This window comes from Bactrocera dorsalis, chromosome 3 (genome assembly GCF_023373825.1).
Source record: "Bactrocera dorsalis isolate Fly_Bdor chromosome 3, ASM2337382v1, whole genome shotgun sequence".
NCBI lineage: Eukaryota > Metazoa > Arthropoda > Insecta > Diptera > Tephritidae > Bactrocera > Bactrocera dorsalis.
This window is the reverse complement of record NC_064305.1, coordinates 24,604,324-24,624,103: the sequence shown is the minus strand read 5'-3', so window position 1 is coordinate 24,624,103 and position 19,780 is coordinate 24,604,324. Positions and strand designations below refer to the sequence as shown.

General features: G+C 32.9%; 1 protein-coding gene across 23 annotated transcripts in view; it reads right to left on the bottom strand.

The window, feature by feature from the left end:
- LOC105228702 (ice-structuring glycoprotein) overlaps window positions 1–19,780 on the bottom strand; it is a 558,714-nt gene that overhangs the window by 494,368 nt on the left and 44,566 nt on the right. For 3 of the 23 annotated variants that reach the window (XM_049452404.1, XM_049452403.1, XM_049452402.1), the window contains exons 1-2: window positions 11,480–12,639; window positions 1,305–1,718 (exon numbers count right to left, since the gene is read on the bottom strand). The exons of 1 other annotated variant lie outside the window; for it this stretch is intronic. The gene's annotated coding sequence lies outside the window, so the exon portion shown is untranslated. Of the gene's footprint in view, window positions 1–1,304; window positions 1,719–11,479; window positions 12,643–16,794; window positions 16,867–19,780 lie in introns of those variants that run through there. 19 more of the 23 variants (XM_049452414.1, XM_049452416.1, XM_049452417.1 and 16 more) reach the window with 13 other exon arrangements.

Genomic DNA, 19,780 nt, shown 5'->3' with positions numbered 1-19,780 from the left:
GATTGTCATGATTGCATTTGTTACTATCAGTTTTCTTTCTTCTATCGATTTCTCTTTGAAGTAAAAACTACTATATTTAATATGTCAGAAAAAATAACTTTCTCACATCTGTCTTTTCGACACCCAAATAAAAACTGGCTATAAAAATTAAAGCAAACTAATACTTAGTATCCTCTAGGTAACATTTCTGTTTGTACATAGATAAATACCCCATACAAAAAATAACGGAAATGGGAGCTGTTCATTTCAATTCATTCTATAGACTCGATTTCTGTACTAACCATGTAATAGAAATGTAAGTCCATACTAAGACAGTTATAAGAAAATAACCTACCAAAGTCAATCATTATATTATAAGATAGACTGCAATCGATCAAAACATGTTTTATTAAGGAAACTTTTATAAGTAATAATATTAAGCCTTCGATATTGGTAGCCCTTATGATTTAAAAATGTTGAATTAGAACCTTAGCTTTCCCTGAAGCTGGTTTATTAGTATAAGCGCGGGACTTGACGTAGCTAAAGAAAAGCAGTTTAAATAAGTCAAATCACTTGATATTCACAGTACTATTTCTTGATATATTTAATTCAGACAACAAAAGTTCAACTGAAAATAATAATGGTTGTATTGCCCACATAGCTACCGGAACTATGGTAATTATACAAATATATGGATTTAGACGAACGATATTGACGTAAAATCATTTCAGAATAAATGTTTTCTAGTTGTAAGCAAGTATAGCGAGTATCATCGAGATTGTTCATACTTTAATTACAGTTATTTCGTTTACTTACATATCCGATAAGCCTGAAATGTTTCTCATTTCTGATTTAAAGACAAAAATGTAATTATATATTTTATTCAGTTTCAACGATGGATAAATGTTTCCCCGGTTAAAAGTGCAACGAAACAATTTTCACTCTTTGGGATGGCTTTCAGCTCCTTCATCAAATTTTGTTTTGACTATTGGATCAACTGAAAACGGGTTTTTTGGGGAACAAGATAAAATCACATCGAGTCAAGTCTGATGAATACGGTGGTTGATCGAGGCATGATCATCGTGTAAAAGCCATGAATTTTTCTTCCATAATTCCCGCCGTTTTCGACTATTAATCTCACGCAAATGTCTCAATACGGGCAAATAGAACTCGTTATTGACCGTCTGTCCCTCCGGAATAAAAAGAGATCCACTGAATATGGCAGATTAAAAACTTGTCGGAAACGGGACTTTTAGTTGATATTATGAAAGAACGTTTACTTGCTATTTGTGTTTATAATGTATTCTTATGAGTATATTACTTACCTATAAATCTATTGAGGAAGCTCAAAACCGTTGAAAGCTATATCTTCTAAAATTTCTCTTAACAATTCGCTACTACTCACAAACTTGACTTCGAAATTATTTTTATTAAATTTTTCTCAGCGTATGGTATATGTGCGTATTGGTTGAAACTCACTTGGATTTTGTATTTGTGCTCAGTAAACCATTTTACATTTATTAAGAATATATCAGTTAGTACTTTTGGTTAGTAGAATCGCTTAGCTCACGTTAGTATTATTAATTTTAAACAACTATTTAATTTATTTAAATTTTATGCACTATTTTACTTGCGCTCTGAACCAGCGCCAAGAACAATGTGTTTTCAAAGAACTGCTTTTGTTGGTATTCCTATTATAACTGTTTATTTTCCAAACGATTTAAGTAAGCGCGATAAATCTGCAAGAGAAAGAAGTTAAAGCCAAAGTGTTGGGAGAGCGCGAGGTAGCTTTGCTCCTTAGAGCGGCAAATTGCAAGCAAAAATCACGAATGAAAAGTGCAAGTATGTGTGTATGTGTTTATCTGAGTCAGCTATAAAATTCACTTAAAATTAGGAAATGACTTGACATAAATTAAAGTAACAAATTAAAGTAATTAAATGTGACGAAGGCGAATAAAAGAACTCGTTGACAAAAAAGCAGGCGTGGGGAGAACAGCACTATGTCATTGGGACTCAAGGCTGCCGTCGCCTTCTCCGTTCTCGTGGTTGTACTTAGCGCCACTACCGTCAGTCATCGCGTACACCTCACTGGGGCATTCACCAATTTTAATTCAATTTTTATGCTGCAAGTATGTCGCTGTAAATTCATCACTTGACACGCGTTAGGGTGCCGAGAGCGGGGACGCGACTTGGCTGTTAGCACTTGATAGACGCACTCACATAGTAGTAGTTGAACTCGGCACTGATGCTAACAACAACAACATCGCGTCACATTTTCTCCATGCAATATAGTTTAATTTAATGAGATCTCATGCTCCTTTGGCTATTTTTATATCAGGCGTTTGCATACTTTAGGGCGCGTTGAAGGGGTTCTCTGGCATGTGTGTGTGTGTACGGGAACGCAAGTAAATACATGCCATTGAATTTATGTGCACTTGGAATTATGAAGCTATAAATTTATAAATAACTCAATGTGAAGTGAGAGGGGTGAATATGACGGAAGCGTAGGGTAGCGGGAGAGGTGATATTAAAATGTTAGCAACCAGACTGTCATCCTCAGCAAAAGTTAGTAAAAATTGTAAATATAAAGAAAAACTTAAGAAAAGAAAAAAAGAAAATTGTGTTATTAGCTGGGAGGGTGACTTGGAAGAGTATGAAGAAAGTGGATGAAAAACGCGAAATTGTTGCAAGAAAGCTACTTTTTATTTATTACTAACTAAGCGATGGTATTTATACAGTTATCATATATAAAAGGAAAAACATATTTAGGGTTTTCACAAGTATCATAAAATTGTAAGTTATAACGATTCGAAAACATAGCATTGAGAATTGTAAATGTGTAAACTCATTTTTGTATGAAATCCAACAACAAATTTTTTAAACAAGTGTAAAAATTTATAATTTGACGATTTTACGATGCTTTACGACAGGTTGTGAGTACCGCAATTGAAAAAATTATTACCTAAAATGAAATTCTAAAAATTTACATTATAAAATTTTCAACGTTTCTCACTTCTACTAAAGTACACTGAAGAAGAAAATGTAAAAATATATGAAAATGAAACAAAAATATAAAAAAAGCTGTATTGAAAAAAATAAAATAAAAAATATAAACATAGGAAACAACAAAGAAAACAAGAAATACCGTTAACTTCAGTTCACTAAAACTATGATAACCTTGAAACATACAAAAGATTATTTAGAGGTATTTATCCCAATCAGCTCGTATAGAAACTATGTATTTTCTATAGTTATCCGATCTTAACGATTTCAATTTCATGACAAATTTCGTGAAGATATCTTGTGAAATAAAAAAAAATTTCCATATAAGCACTTTATTCCGACCATTCAGTTTGTATAGCAGCTGCTATAGTTGTCCAATATCGGCGTTTTCGACAAAAGAACAGCTTTTAGGTTTGAAACAAACGTGTTGAGAGTTAAATCGATATCTCAAAAACTGAAGGACTTTTTCTTATATATACAGAGAGACGGATAAACGGACATGACTACAAGTAAGTCGTCTCAATCATCACGTTGTCCTTTTTTTTATATACACTTCATAGAGTCCTTTTTGGTTGTAACAAACTCTGTTGCAAACTATATGTAACCAGCTCTAAATATAATTATATAAGCGAGTGTCAAAAAAACGTGCCAATCTGTACGAAATTTCCATAAAGTTCCATTAAGTATATTTATTTTGTTTGTTGCAGGTCCATTGAGAAAGTTTCTGAGAACACATCCGGTCTATAACAAGCAGCCATACTATTTCGGGAAAATTTGGTTGGGAGTATTTTAAAATTTCACAATTATGTATTTTGTCAATTTTTACAATGCTGTGTTTAGAGTGGCTTAATTATTGTTTAACCATCTTCTTTAAATTCGAATATTGACACGGAATACATAGGCTGCTATATATATTTCTGGACTAGGCAACACTAAGTATTGCCAGGTACAATCTGACATTTCCATTGGAAAGTTTGATATTTTTTAGCATAACATCACTGAGTACGTTTTGTCATTTAATCGTGAATTGTTTCATTAACAGGGAATTAAAAAATTCATCTCGGCCAAAAAATGGAATTAACTCGTGAACATTTTCGTGCGATAATTTTGACAACTTTCGACGTGGATTATCACGACAAGAGTGCATCGATGAACTAAAATTTTTGTATGGCTATGAAGCACCATCCTATAGCACTGTGAAAAACTGTTACAACGAATTCAATCGTGGCCGACGCTCGCTCAAAGACGAATTCCGTGAAGGCCGTTGTGCCAGAAAACATCGATGCCGTACGTGAACTGACAATGCAAGACCGTCATGTAACATACCTTCAGATAGAGGCATGCCTATGCATTTCTCCCACCAACATACATTCGATATTGCATGAACACCTGGCCGTAAAAAAGGTTTGTTCTCGTTGGATCCCGACCAATTTGACAATCGCTCAAAAAAGGCTCGTGTGGATTGGTGTAGAGAAATGCTGAAAAAATACGATCGCGGTGCTTCAAAAGACGTTTATAAGATCGTGACAGGTGACGAATCATGGATCTATGCGTATGAGCCTGAAACAAAACAGCAATCGACCGTGTGGGTCTTCAAAGACGAGCCAAATCCAACAAAAAAAAAAACAAAAAAAAAAACATTTCGTTGATAAATATTCCCATTTTCATTATTAGGCCAGAAATATATATAGTAGCCCTCGTATGTTACTATTCTTGATGTAGATTTTTTTTATCCAGTGTGTGTCCTTTTGGTAATCGTATGCCGTTGTTTAACATAAATATCTAAAAAGTGTTTTGTTATATATATTATAATAAACCATATATTAAAAAAAGTAGTGAAAAAATATTAAAAGCTATTCCTAAATGTTGTGATGTTTCTAAGAAATTGTCGAAATTATAGATATTATTTATTTTGAAAATTCCGCAAAACGCGTAGGATTTCTGTGCTATATTATACAATACTAAGTGAGAATTACGGAAAACTTGTCACTGCTAGCGATATCAAAAAGTGAAGAAAATTGTGTGTAAAACAAAGAGAACCAGCAAAGGCGCGATCTAAACAGATTTTAAAATCTTTTATGGAACAACAGCATATATATTGGCATAGGTTAAGTTTCCCAACACCAGCTGAATTTAATGAGACATTCCTTCGCTAATTAGAAAGTTTACAATCTCTGGAGTTTTTTTTTTTTTTTGACGAACATCTGGTTCAAACGATTTCTAGCATATATTTAGGAATTTCTGAACTTTCATCTATCTCTCTGTTCGGTACAGTGAAACTGGAATAGTCCTCAATTCTTTTCTTAACATCATTTGTAGACTTCGAATTTATTTTAAAGACTATTTTTATACTAGATGTTTAAAAATTAAATATTTTTGCGATAAGAGTTTTATAAGTACCGTTATGGGTGCATAAAATAAGTATCATTGTCCAGTTGGCAGACTCACAATTTCAAGAATCTATTTTATATATTGTATTTGAATATTACTAGAGCAAAATCAAAATTTTTAAAGGCTCATTATAATCCCGATAGGTGGTATAAGAATTACATTAGTATATTTACATTCCGATTTAGGCGATCCCAGAATCCCAAAAACTTCGATAGGTTCCAACAGATCCAATAACAATAATACGAAATTAATAAAAATATTTGCAATAAATGTTGTAGAAAAAAATCTAAAAAATATGTATTTTGATCTTTTTTATGTAGAAAATATTTTTCTCATAAATCAATCCCCCATATTTCCTTCAGAAAGTTAATTGCACATATTTTAATCAGTATGATTTTTTGCAAAACAAGTAAGGAAGAGCCAAATTAGGGTATAACCGAACACTTTTTGTACCCATTCAACTTCCAAGGAATAAACCCAGGGAAGTAAGTACTTTCAAGTGCATAAGCCCTTTTAGTTATTTGGAGCCTAGGGCGGGTTTCACCAGATTTTTTTTATTCTAAGCACCGTTATTTGCGGTATAAAGTCATCCGGAAATTCGAAAATTTTTATAATAATTATATAGGGCCTAAGGAAAGTCTAGACCCGATTCAACCAATTTATAGCACAGAGAGATACTATGATCCAAAGGGGTCCACATTCTTGTATTCAGTATCTACAGGCTTCAACCGTTTCTTTGAATTAGAACAATTTTTGTCGTGAAGTGGCATAAAATAAAGGCATTATTCGTGCAAAGTTTTATTCTTCTTCTTTACTGGCGTAGACACCGCTTACGCGATTATAGTTTTATTCAGTGATAATAGTTTGTTCTTGATGTGTACACTCGAATGGAAAGAATTAGATGGAATTTAGAATTGTGTTATATAAAAAGTAGGCGGGGCTGCTTTTCGAAGTCATCCATTTTACACTGTAATGTAAAATGTGGCAATCCTCCCAAATTTGGTTAAACTCGGTCGACAAGTTCCTGAGATATGTGACTTTACCTAATAATGGTCGGTTCCACGCTTTTTGTCCAATTTTGAAACCGCTCTAATAGGGTCCGCTCATGCCATCTCGGGGTAAAATTTAATGTTTCTGTCGTAGTTAGTTTAGTAGTTTTGAACAGTACTGACATGGGGACTGGACGAGGTTGTCTGCACTTTATATGTTTTCAGTTAATGGCGGTTTGTTGGCGTGGCACTGGTCCACGGCCAGCTATGAACTCAGTTTTTTTCCCAAGGAACGCGCATTCCCAGTTTATTCAAGATATCTCAATTTCTACTTAAGTTACAACTTACAAGGACGGACGGACAGACAGACAGTAACCCGGATTTCAACTCGTCTCGTCATCCTTATCATTTATATAAACATAATCATATATCTCTCTCGATTAATTTTAGGTGATACGTGCAACCGTTGGGTGCACAAAACTACTATTATACTCTGTAGCAACATGTTGCAAGGGTAAAAAAATGCAATTAATTGTTTTTTTTGTAATTCATTTATGCTTATGTAAGCATTTAAGAAAATGTGCCACTCCGTTGGGTTAATGCAAGCAGCAGAAAGCGGGCGAGAGCGCGAGAGAGAGAGAGTGAAGAAAGCCCACTTCAGCACCACAACTTTTACTTAATTGCAGTGCATTTGTCTTTATTGACGGTAATTTTGGCTAATTGCATGTTGTTGTTTTATTTGTAGTTGTTGTTGGAGCCACAGCTGTTGCTGCGTCTGCGATTGCTGCTAATGTGGCGCAACACTCAATTAAATTTTTGTTTTGTGGGTTTTCTTTTCGTAATTTGCCTCGAACACATGTATTTGGTTGCAAGTTTACCCCACACCCCACTTGGGTCCCTAGCATTCATTGCGCTTAGCTAATACCGACTTAATGAAGTGAGTGCAGATGTAAATACTCTTATGAAGAGTTGGACGCATGGCGTTAGTTAATTAATTCATTTAATTTTTTGTTGCTAATTTTGGAATTTTAAGCAGAAAATGTCTAAAAAATTGCATAAGTAGATAATAAACTATAGTGGCCTTACCTAATATTCTAGCCATGCACATAAAAGCAGAAGTAAATAAATATATTGACAACACAAATAACATAAAAAAATCATTGGAATTGTTGCCTCTTTTTTTCTGGAACAAGAATCCGTTGAGAGCTTTTTTATTTTAAAATATTAAATTAATTTAATTATACAAAATATATTAAAAATAAAAATTATTAAAATTGAATGTTTATTTTATTATAAAAAAAAACATTACTAATATATATTTTATTTTATGAAAGAATAATGAACAACAAAATTTTATAATTTTTTATTTTAATTTCATACAATTGAGTTTATTTACCAATTTATTTTTACTGTTGTTGATTTATTAAAAAGTATAATTATCTTTAAAAATATTTTTATACGTCGTAAGAAAATTTTGTTTCAAATGAGTTTTTCGTACAATTTCAAAATATTTCAAGGTAGTACATAAAATTAAAAAAATAAATATATCGAATTTTATATTGCTCTAATTTTTTTCTTTTTTATATTTAAAATGTTTAAATCATATAAAAATAACAAATAACTTTAAATTTTTATAAAACTTAATTATAAGTAAAACAAAATAAATAATTAAAATGCAACATATCTGTATGTGGAGAATACCACCCTACACTAATTATATCAATTAATCATAATTTCTATTTGTACTGTACATATTCCTTATTCGTACCCTACTTCTTAAGTTTTCCATTCTTTGTAATTTATCCGAAAACTTAGCAAATGTAAGAATGTAACATTATAAGCAGAACATTAAAATAAACAAATTTTACATATCCTTTTCATTTTTTCAAAGGAAAATTTGAGCATTTTTTTCTTTTAAATTCATATAAATACCAAATACAATAACAATTTCGCCATGGTGGACTTCTAAACAAATCTAAGACAATATCTTAAAATCATACCTGCCCGACCGTTTTTTTCGAATTAAACATGGAGGTATGTACTCTGATTTAAAGGAAAAAAAAGCTGGTATTACTCTGGGTAATGAGTTAAGACCCATACTTTAGCTACGTCTTTACGTGCGATCTGCCACATGTTGACAACTGCATTACAGCAACATTTGCAGATGATACTGCGGTTTTGTCTGTCGGCAAAACACAGACTGCATCAACTACAAGATTGTAGGAACATTTAAACAAAATATCAATACATATTGATTTCGAATACAACAGTTTTAGATATATGCCATAAAGGTGTGCAGATACTATATCACAATACTGCGAAATACCTAGGTATAAATCTGGACACAAAACTTAGATGGAGTGCAAATGTTAAAAGAAAAAAGAAGAATAAGAAATAAAATTCAGAAACATGTGTTGGCGATTGGATAGAAACACTGCCATATTCACACATAACAAAAATTTTGTCTACCAGCAGGTGTTCAGACCAGTTTGGACTTATGGTATACAACCTTGGAGCTGCTTTCGTCAATGCGCCTTGGTATGCTCCCAGTCACGATTTAGAACGCGCTCGCGGAATTGACTCAAATGACGAATCAGTCAAATATGCAAAGTTTCATATGGAAAGACTTTCTGACCACGTGAACACTGAGGAGTAACTTAGCCAGACTCTCTGCAATTTATACACAGAGCACCACTAATTCTGTTGTAGTACACACAAAGCAAAACAAATAATTCGTTATTTTGTTTTATGTTAACTGGTTACAAGTTTATTTTTTATTTTAAGTTAATTTGTATAAAAAATATTTATAATTGTATTAGTAACCAACATTTTTTTACAACTTGTGAAGAGTAATGAAATTCGTAAAAAATTATCAGTTTTTCGATTTAAATAATTTTTTTTTTTTATTGAGAAACAAAATTCATAAAAATAAAATTGCTTTAAAATAGTCAAACTTTAACCCTTAATATCTTTTAAACGGCTGGGCTGGGTTTAGGAAGAACACCTTTTGATAGACCATTCAGTTTTCCACAAAATCTTCGAAAAGAGATATTTTTTCAAGTTGTAAGCTCGAGTCTATCTGATAAATTAACCAAATAAGAGCAAACTTTGAGAGCCTAAGAACCTATTTATTAGCGAACCAACCGAAATAAAAATCGTGTTTTTTTATCCACCCTAATAAACACATTTAAATAACTAAGATGATAGAAGAATTTAATAAATACTTAAAAAAAGAATGAAAGAAATATTATATATTTACAACAAATTATTTTATTATATTTGGTTATTTAAAATTGAATGAAAAAAATATTGTTGTACAAATTTGCTATAAAACATAAAAAAAGGTAATTTGAAATATAAATCCCTTAATTAATTATTATTATTATTATAATAAATGATAAAAATACTTTAAAAAATTTATAGATTTTAAATATTTAATAGAATAACAAATCAAAAAATAAATAAATAAAACATATTTTTCTTCGACTTTACATAAATTGAACAAAAAATGTTTGGGAGTTTTTTTATTAAGTTAAATGCAAAATTTAATTTTTTTTGTTTTATTCCTCAAAACTTATTTTAATAACTCAATTAAAGTAATAAAAAGTGTGTTTTAAAATAAATTTTGCAGAAATAAAATACTACTTTAAAAATAATTAAAACCTTTCAAAATATATTCTATGAATAATAAAAAAAATATATATATATATTTTAATAATTTAGTATAATTAATTATACAACTCACAAAATCGTTAAAAAAAGTAAAATTATTTTTATAAATAATTAAAAAAAAAATAAATAAATATATTTTAGTAATTTAATAAAATTAGTTTAACAAATATTTGATATTATAATTAATTAAAATAATTAAATATATTTTATTGTTTTTTTTATAAAATTTGTTTTTTAAAATAATAATAGTAATATTAATAGAATTTTTTTTAGTTTATTTTTTAAAAATTATTAAAGACTTTTTTTTGCAGTATTATGGCCACCAAATTCTTAAGACAAGATACAATATAATTATAAAAATATTATAATACATATCTATAGAGCAAAGTAGTATAAAAAAATTAATAATTAAAAATAATCAGATATTTTTTTAGAAATTAAATATTTTTACACAAAATTATCAAAATTATTTAAAAAAATATTTTAAAAATAAATGCAAATAAAATTTTAATTATTATAATGTAATGAATTTAATTAAATATTTTTTTTAATATGTTAATATTTCCCTTAATTTAATAATTAAGTATTAAAGCAGCTTTAGTGAAAACTTGTTGTACAGCAAATGCAAAAAAGATATGATGTGGGGCCACAGAATAACATTTTTACCTTAAACAGAACTAAAATTTAAATAAAAAAAATTTTATTATTAATTAAAATTTATTGATAAAATATTAAAATTATATTTTTTAAATACACTGTTCAAAATGAGTGTCATAGAGAAGCAAGAGCTGAAATGTTCGCAAAAATATTCAATATTAATTTACACGACTGCATAAAGCCAATAATTTAATTATGTTTGTGATGCTTCTTTTTTGTTTTTTTTATTCATTATTTTCCTAAAAAACTTTACAACTTGGTAGAAAATTGGCAAAACTTAATACACTGTAAAAAACTATCTTAGGCACCAAATGTTGAATCTCTCAAAGCTCGGTTGGTTACAATGGATATTTGACTTCAGTGAAGTAAAGAATTCAAAGCACAGTGTATTAAAAGATATAAAGAAAATACTATAAACCCAAAACGAAAAAAAACATAAAAGGAGACATAAAAAAATTGCAAATATCAACCTTAACTTCTATATTTTTTATTTCAGTAGTTTGTGACTTTATGCAAAAATGTAAAAAAAAAATGGAAACCACCACATTTAAAATTTTTTTTTTCAAGACTTTGTACTTTTAAATAAATATTTGTAAAGAAGAAATGAGAAATAACAAATAAAGAAATTTATTTTATTTTCTAAAATTCGTTGCTGTTCTGTTTTACTAAATTCGCATAAATAATATAAATTTTTGAATCTCAAGAGGAAGTGTTGAAAAATGTTTCGTGCTAAAAAAAAAAAATAACGGTGCTTTAGAGAGCAATTAAATATTTGCAAATTTAACAACCTTCACTTTCAACAACACTTTGACGCGCTGTCGAGCACTCAAGCGTCAATATGCAACAACAGTTTGTAACAGCTGCCTAAATCAGCCAAAAGTTGAATAGTTGATATCACTCAAGCACTTGAACACAAAATTGCTTTTGCTGTTATTTTATTTTTTATTTAAATTTTACTTTTTAGTTATTGCGTGCACTTTTTAATATTTAATAAATATTTGTCGGGTTGTACGCGTTCAAAAAACCTGAAGCGGCCAGCAATGAGCCACGGTTTACAAAACGACAAGCGCGCACAGAACTAGGCAGAAGTGGAACGCGCTGTAGGCTACGCGATTTTCAAGTCAAAAGTCAAAAAACAATAATGGCAAAATCGTAATAGAATTTACAGCTTCCGCTCGCAAGCAGCGTGAGGAAATAGCTGGCTGAGCGCTTTTCCGACACTTTCAATATGGTTTGAATATAGTTGCTAAGCGGCGGAAGTAGGGAAGCGGCTGCCAGGCGGTGTATGGCTAGCGTTTTGCGTAAATTTGTTTGTTTGTTGTGGTTTTTATTATTTTTGCTTATCAAAATTGTTTTCAAATACGCGTGCTTATGTGTCAACGCAGGGGTTTGCTGTTTATGCAAAGCGCTTTTATACGCTCACGATGGAAGCGGTTAGCTAAGCGTAACACTTTCGCATTTAGATACTAAGCAACGCGGTTAATGAATACAGCACGCGTACGATCAAGCAGCTCAATATTATTAACACCACTTGTCAAGAATCAAAATATGCAACTGCCTAAACTATCGCTTAAAACGCGTTGAGTCACCTTGCATGAAAATTCTGTCGCGTCGCTTGAAATACGTTTAATCTAAGCGCAAATATATGCCAGTATACGGTTTAAACTAAGCGCGCGGAAATCTCACGGAAATAATTTTTTACTGCATGCGTTTATTCAAAAAGCTGCGTTTATGCTAGGCTACTAGATTATCAGTGGCGCTATGCTTGGTTACTTTCTGAGTATTGGTTAGTTATTAGCGGGCAAAAGAATAAGAACGCGACCGCTCGTACACGTTGTCGCTTATAGACTGAAGCGTTTGGTAGCGGCTGTTGGCTAAAAAACATGGCCAGAATGGCAAGAACGCAACGATGCAACTATTTTGTTGCAGCAGCAGCGCCGATTGGATAGCACGCCGATTGTGCAGCAATGGCAAAGCAAAAACAAAACAGCTAGACAGTAGAACAACAGCGCGCGGCAGCACAAAAAACTAAAGCAAAAACAACAAACTAGATATTTACAAGCTACGCATATGGCAAACTAGAATAGTTGCATGCACAATTGCAGCCAGCGGCACACAGCCAACCACACCGCTTTAGCAAACTGCAGACGTACACGGAAGCGGCGCTCGCAAACTGCACTCTGCACTCACCGCTATGCGCGCTGCACACTGCAAGTAACGACGCTCTCAATGCTATTGATAAATCTCAGTAAGCTATGGAATTGAGCGCGCGCGCATCACACCAAATTGGAACGCGCTCAGCTGCAAGCTTTGATGCAGCGCTTCAGCAGGCGGCTTTTGCAGTGTTTGCCGCCGCTTAGCTCAAAGCTAACCAGCGTTCGCAATTTGTTGCCCATTGGCTAACATGGCCCGAAACGTCACCGGTTATAGTGTCGTGTCGTCGCCGCCAAAGTGGCGCCACGAGCGCGCGTAGCTGGCGTAAACGTCTGCAGCTGGCGCTATTGTCATCAGCAGCAGCGCTAAGCTGCACCGCGTGTACTGCCTGACATTGCATAGAAATAAAATAAAAATAATTTGCTTAAACGCTGCACACTAACAATTTTATTCCAGAAAAAAGTACTGTGCGTTATTATTGCAGCCGACGCCAAGCGCTACGTTGAGGCAGCGCTCAAACGACAAATACCAACATATTTATAAGTACTGCGCTCGCAGCCGTAGTGGCCTACCGACCGACCACGACTTGTTCACCTACTCACCACACCTCTACGCTCACACAGGAAGTATGCGGTAATCGTATGCTTGTGTCACTTGCGGAAGTTCAAGTGCCGCTACTAAATGGCTTCGTTCGTGCAACGGATTTATCATGCAGTCAAATTCACCACGCTTCTGAGCTGACATATGTATAAAAGTAACGAGTAGCAGTTTGTGCAGAAATACTCTTTAGGTTGGTGAGAGGTAAGAGCATTTTCAGTTAAATACCGTTAGCTTACTGTTTGAAGCGCGTAAGAGCCTGCCTTAAAGAAGAGCGTTACTCTTTCTTATATTAGCATAACAGAGACAAAGCGTTTGCATAAGAAACGAAAGTTTGCGGAAATAAATCCTTTGCAACTCACTAAGCTTAAAGAAATGACAATTTATGAAGTGCAGCTTTAGCTGCTTTCTATTATAAATATACTCTGAATAGATAAGTTAGTCAAGATATTTGTGACACCTACAAAGGAACGACGGATACCCTACAAAGTATATATACATATACTCGTATATGTGCTGCGTGACGAGCTGAATTGGCTTAGCCCTGTCCGTCTGTATACACATGAAATCGTCCCTCAGTGTTTAAGTCACTGATTTGAAATTCTGCCCAAGAATCTACTAATTTTTCGAATCCGCTGAAATCAGACCACTATCACTATTCAATGCTTGTATGGAAAATTTTTTTATTTAACGAGCTATCTCTGCCAAAATGGTTATGGATTATTTTCTAACTCCTTTTTTCAGTAATGCCTCCTTTCCTCCTCCTCTCTTCCACCTCTCCGCAGAGATTGGTCGGATCAGACAACCAATAAATAACAGCCACATAAACCGAACTATCAACCTCAAGTCCTTGGATTTTTTTTTATTTGACAAGGCATCGTCTCGAAATTTGGTGTAGTCTATTATCCCAGTCATCACTGCAACTTACGAAGAAATGCTTAAGAAATTACGATTCCATAATTTGTATTCGAATTTTACCCTTTGTTCGTCGTTGTACCGTTATTATTTGAATTTACCGTTCATTTTTCCAGCATATGAAGCGACACCTATGAGTATTTATTTGTAAAACATGGCAATTCTCTTTCGCTCAGTAGTTAAATTCTAACATTAAGTTACTCTTTCTAAGGCCATACTGCATTCTCTTAATTGTTAGAGAGAGTTTATGGTATTGTAACTAAGAGAAATATAGCATCTTAATACTCACTCTAGCTTCTGTTAGTTCAACTTCTAGGCTTTGCTAATTCATGTTATAACGGTAAAAAGTTTATATCCTAGCCTTAGGAATTTCCTTTTTTATACTCTCGCAACAAAGTTGCTAAGGACTTTTGTTCAAATAACGGTTGTTTTTGTAAGTCCTAAAATTAAAAGAGTCAGATATAGGGTTATATATACCAAAGTGATCAGGGTGACGAGTAGAGTTGAAATCCGGATGTCTGTCTGTCCGTCTGTCCGTCCGTCCGTGCAAGCTGTAACTTGAGTAAAAATTGAGATATCATGATGAAACTTGGTACACGTATTTCTTGGCTCCATAAGAAGGTTAAGTTCGAAGATGGGCAAAATCGGCGCACTGCCACGCCCACAAAATGGCGAAAACCGAAAACCTATAAAGTGCCATAACTAAGCCATAAATAAAGATATTAAAGTGAAATTTGGCACAAAGGATCGTATTAGAGAGGGGCATATTTGGACGTTTTTGGAAAAGTTGGCGTGGCCCCGCCCTCTACTAAGTTTTTTGTACATATCTCGGAAACTACTATAGCTATGTCAACCAAACTCTATAGAGTCGTTTCCTTCAGGTATTTCCATATACAGTTCAAAAATGGAAGAAATCAGATAATAACCATGCCCACCACCCATACAAAGGTTATGTTGAAAATCACTAAAAGTGCGTTAACCGACTAACAAAAAACGTCAGAAACACTAAATTTTACGGAAGAAATGGCAGAAGGAAGCTGCACCCAGCCTTTTAAACTAAATTGAAAATGAGCGTGGCGTCGTCCACTTATGGACCAAAAACCATATCTCAGGAACTACTATTCTAATTAATTTTACAGCAAAATAAAAAAATATGTAAATGACGGATAATGAAATCTTGATTATCACTTTATCATGCGAGAGTATAAAATGTTCGGTGACACCCGAACTTAGCCCTTCCTTACTTGTTAAATAATGGATCAGATATCTACTTTATGAGTTAAACAATTTTGAATTTAATGAAATACAGATTTTCAAACTTTTCGTAAATAATTTTTGAATAATATAACATGCAAACTCTACGCGTCAGAAAATTGTGTAATGGATATAATTTATATTTCTCTGAAATAAAATATATATATTTTTTTTATATTAAAATGGACGTTGAAGAGCAAAGCAATAAAATTTTTCAAGCTTCGCTGCAGTCTCAAAATTTTGGCGATTTATAGATCTGTGAGCAGGTGAATCATTCATACACCGACGAATATGGCATTTTGTATGCATTTTCTGTCCGTCATTTGTGTTAGTTCAAGCTTATTTTTAAGATTGCTTTCAAAGTAAACATTTTCCCAATCACATATGAAAAACAATTTTATAGCTCTAAAAAAGTTCGTATATGTAGTAAATTATGAATGTCGGAGGTTTATTATATACACAAATATAAGGATTGGCTTCATTTCTTAAATAATATATAGAAATAAGTATGTATATATATTCCACATTATTTAAAAAAATTTCCTCATATATGTAGGTTAAGTATACTTATGTATATATTTAAAATTATTGAACCAAAAACTGTCATCCGAATAATTTAAAAAACAATTCGGAATAACAAAACAAACCTAATAATAATACTAATCCTCCTTATCTCACAAAAAATTTGATAACTTCATTCTCACCTCATTCAGCTTGCCTTAATAATTTTATTACTGTCAACTACGCTGTAAGCAACAGCTGTTCAGTTTGCTCCCATGGTAAATTCACCATAAGTTACTCCTAACATTGGCCGACAGCACTCTTTTTCTCCTCTCTCTCTCTTTCTCTCGGCATAAGAGTATTACTCATGCCCATTACCAACATTTTGAAATAAGATATGTTAACTGTGCACTCACTGCCCGTTATTCGAGTGCGTTTATTTTAGGCTCAAATCAAACTGTTCCCACATATTCTCAATTACAGCGCTGGCCTGATGAAAGTGTTATTTTTAAATTCTATTATCCAGGTGCGAGATTAGAAAATTAATGATTTTAATTTTATTTTATCTACAAAAATTATATTTCATTAGCGTTAAAGTCCAACAAGTATAGAAATTCAAAAATAAAATATTTGTTTCTATTATGATAATTAACTTTTTGGTAGTTTTGGGACTTGAACTTACCTGCAATTGAAAATTGTGTATTATTAAGCCCACCAAATAATAGCGAGGTTAGACGAAGTCCGAAAATTTTATCTGCAATAAAAGAAGTTAATACACCCTCAGTATTTTCTTGTATATAATAAAAAAATTAAATAAAAAATAAAACAAAAATAAAAGAATTTACTGAGTTTTTAAATGAGAGGAACTAAAGTTTAAGTAACTACTTCCAATTCACAGAAAATAAGAAAAATTGTATAGCGTTAAGTCTTTCCCTTTAAGATAAATATTAATTTTTTTATTGAATGTAATCTTTAAAATACAACCAAGATTTCAAAAATAAGGTTACAGAGGTTTCTGGGTAGGTACTGAATACTGACTTTTTCGTTCCTGAATTTTAGAATGTTAATGTAGACGACCTTTGATTTCAACAAGGCGTTGCAAGATGCCATACAGCTTTGTGAAGTCGCTTGTCTATACAGATAAGTCCGAGACAATTGACGACCCTGTTGCTATAATAAATAGTTGAAAATTATACCTATAGAATTTATTCCATCGGTTAGTTGCCAAAAATCTGTAGAAAAACAAAAGGTCAAACTTTTATCTTTAAAATAAAGCTACTCTCTTTTGGTCATAATATTAAACTATATGTCTTTTATTATTTGTGTTTTTGTGAAAGCAAAGGATAATAATGGGCAATCCATTTCAAAGTACCCTACTTTTTTAAAGATAAAACAGAGAAACTTCAAATTTATCGGCGAATGTTTATTATCATTCGAAAAAACCTTATTTGGCATTTCTTTTTTGAAGATTATGATTTCAAATTTCGACTGGTAACTGGCAAATGACATGCGTGATGTTTCGATTCAAGGTCGGAAACGAAGCAGGATTGTCTGCATGGACTTTAGACTTTACATATCCCCACAGAAAAAAATCTAACGGTGTCATATCTCACGAACTTGATGGCCAATTGACCGGCCCAAAACATGAAATTATTTACTCGCAGCAGTGTTTTCTCAATAAATACGTTGATTTATGTGGGGTGTCGGAAGTGATACCGTCTTGATGAAACCAAATGTTACCGAGATCACGAGCTTAAATTTCAGTTATCAAATAGTCGGTTATCACGACGCAATAAGGGTCGTCATTGAGGATTACGTTCTCATCGGCATCATTTTTTAAGAAATATGGACCGAAAACTCCACTGGGCTACAAGCCACACCAAATCGTTATTTTTTTCTAAATAAAATGTCAGCACTTCAATCTCTTCAGGTTCCTCTTCGTTCAAAATCTGATTATTTACTTATACAATTGAATCATAAATGAGCCTCATCGCTGAACAAAATTTAGCGGAAATTTTACGTCGAATCTTCTTGAAAAATTTCAAGAGCCCATAGACCAAAGCGATGTGACTGGAGATGATCGAGTGGCTACAGTTATTGCACAAGCTAATTGTGAATAGAACGCTCCGTAAGCCAATTATGTTGACCATATGTTGGGTGAAGCGCGTGACAGATATTCTTTACAAAACGTGAATTTTTGTAATAAAGTAGAACGATTTGTAAACCTTGTCCAGACGTAAGTCTTCCCATAATGAAATTCCAGACAATCCGAACAAAAATAACATGACACCTTATACGACTCACTTGTGATCTGTCCAAAAAAGGCCATTGAAACAAGTACCGCAAGTACTTAGAGAGCCAGTGGCTTTAGCTAATTCTAAAATATTCGGTTGTATGTGTAAGATTCCGCTCCAGTACACTAATTCGAGATTTGAAATTAAGAATCTCAAATTTTCCACAGCATCAAACCAATTCAGCTTATTGAAATACCAATTATACCAATATATTTAAGAGGCATTTAGTATACGTAAAATGCTACTATTGCTCGAAAGTTATCAAACCTACTTCTATAAGACCTGTCAAACACGTAGTAACAGCCACGAGAATACTCTCTGATCCCTAAAAAACTTTAATCTGCAATCACCGCCTTAAAAACGATAAAATAATTAGCATTAAATAAATAAGTGTAAAGTATTTCGTGCCGCAAAACGTAACTCGCCACTTGTTGTAAATTTTTGCTACTTTAAAGCAACAGCAACAATGCGCTCTAACGGTATTATAGTTAACAAACTCATTTATAATTAATCAAGAGTGTCAATAAACGACAAAGTGCCAGACCGAAACGGCGCTGATATAGCATAAACAACAACAACAGCGACAAACAACAACAACAACAATTAGTTGGTAGAAGCCAAACGCATTGAACCTACAAAATTTTAGGGGTCAAACAAACTTTTGACGCTCCGCGTGACCCGGTAAAAAGGTAACCGAGCAGAATTGTGGCAAGAGTTGAGCTGCCGCAAGCCGAGGGACTGGGCGCATCGAATGGCTGTTTATGCACGACAGAACAAAGTGAAAAACACCAAAAGTTTACAAATTAGCAGGGTTAGCGGCGAGCAAAGGCACAAAGGGTGCCAGGAAAGGCTGAAAGAAGAAATTACGTTGTAACTGTAAAGAGGAAACTGAAATTCAATGTAAAGAAAATATACAAAAAGTTCTCTAGAAATATTAGAAAAAAATAAAATTTAGTTGAGAGTTAAAGCCGTAAAGTGTACAAGCATAGAAATGAAGTACCAGCAACCAAAAGTATTAATAAGGCACTTACGAGTAAATCAAAGGGAATGCGAAATTGGAAGTGAAATAGCGCAAAAAAGATGAAATGAGCTACACCCAACAGTCAAAGCTTGTGGTTGCACATCCAAAGTCCACAAAGTACTGTGACGCTGCGCTTGATCGCCTTCGCTTATCGACTTGTGGCGAGGGAGTCCTACCAAGCACCAAAATAAAACCGAAATAAAAGGGTTGTCCAACATAATTTGACAGATTCCGACCATTGTCAGTCAATTAAGTTAAGTATCCGTGGACACGTGGAGTAGAAGGGACCACCTTTCAGTGGTTTTTTAAGTTAAAGGCAAGCGAAAGTCAGAGGATTTTAAAATTTTTGCATT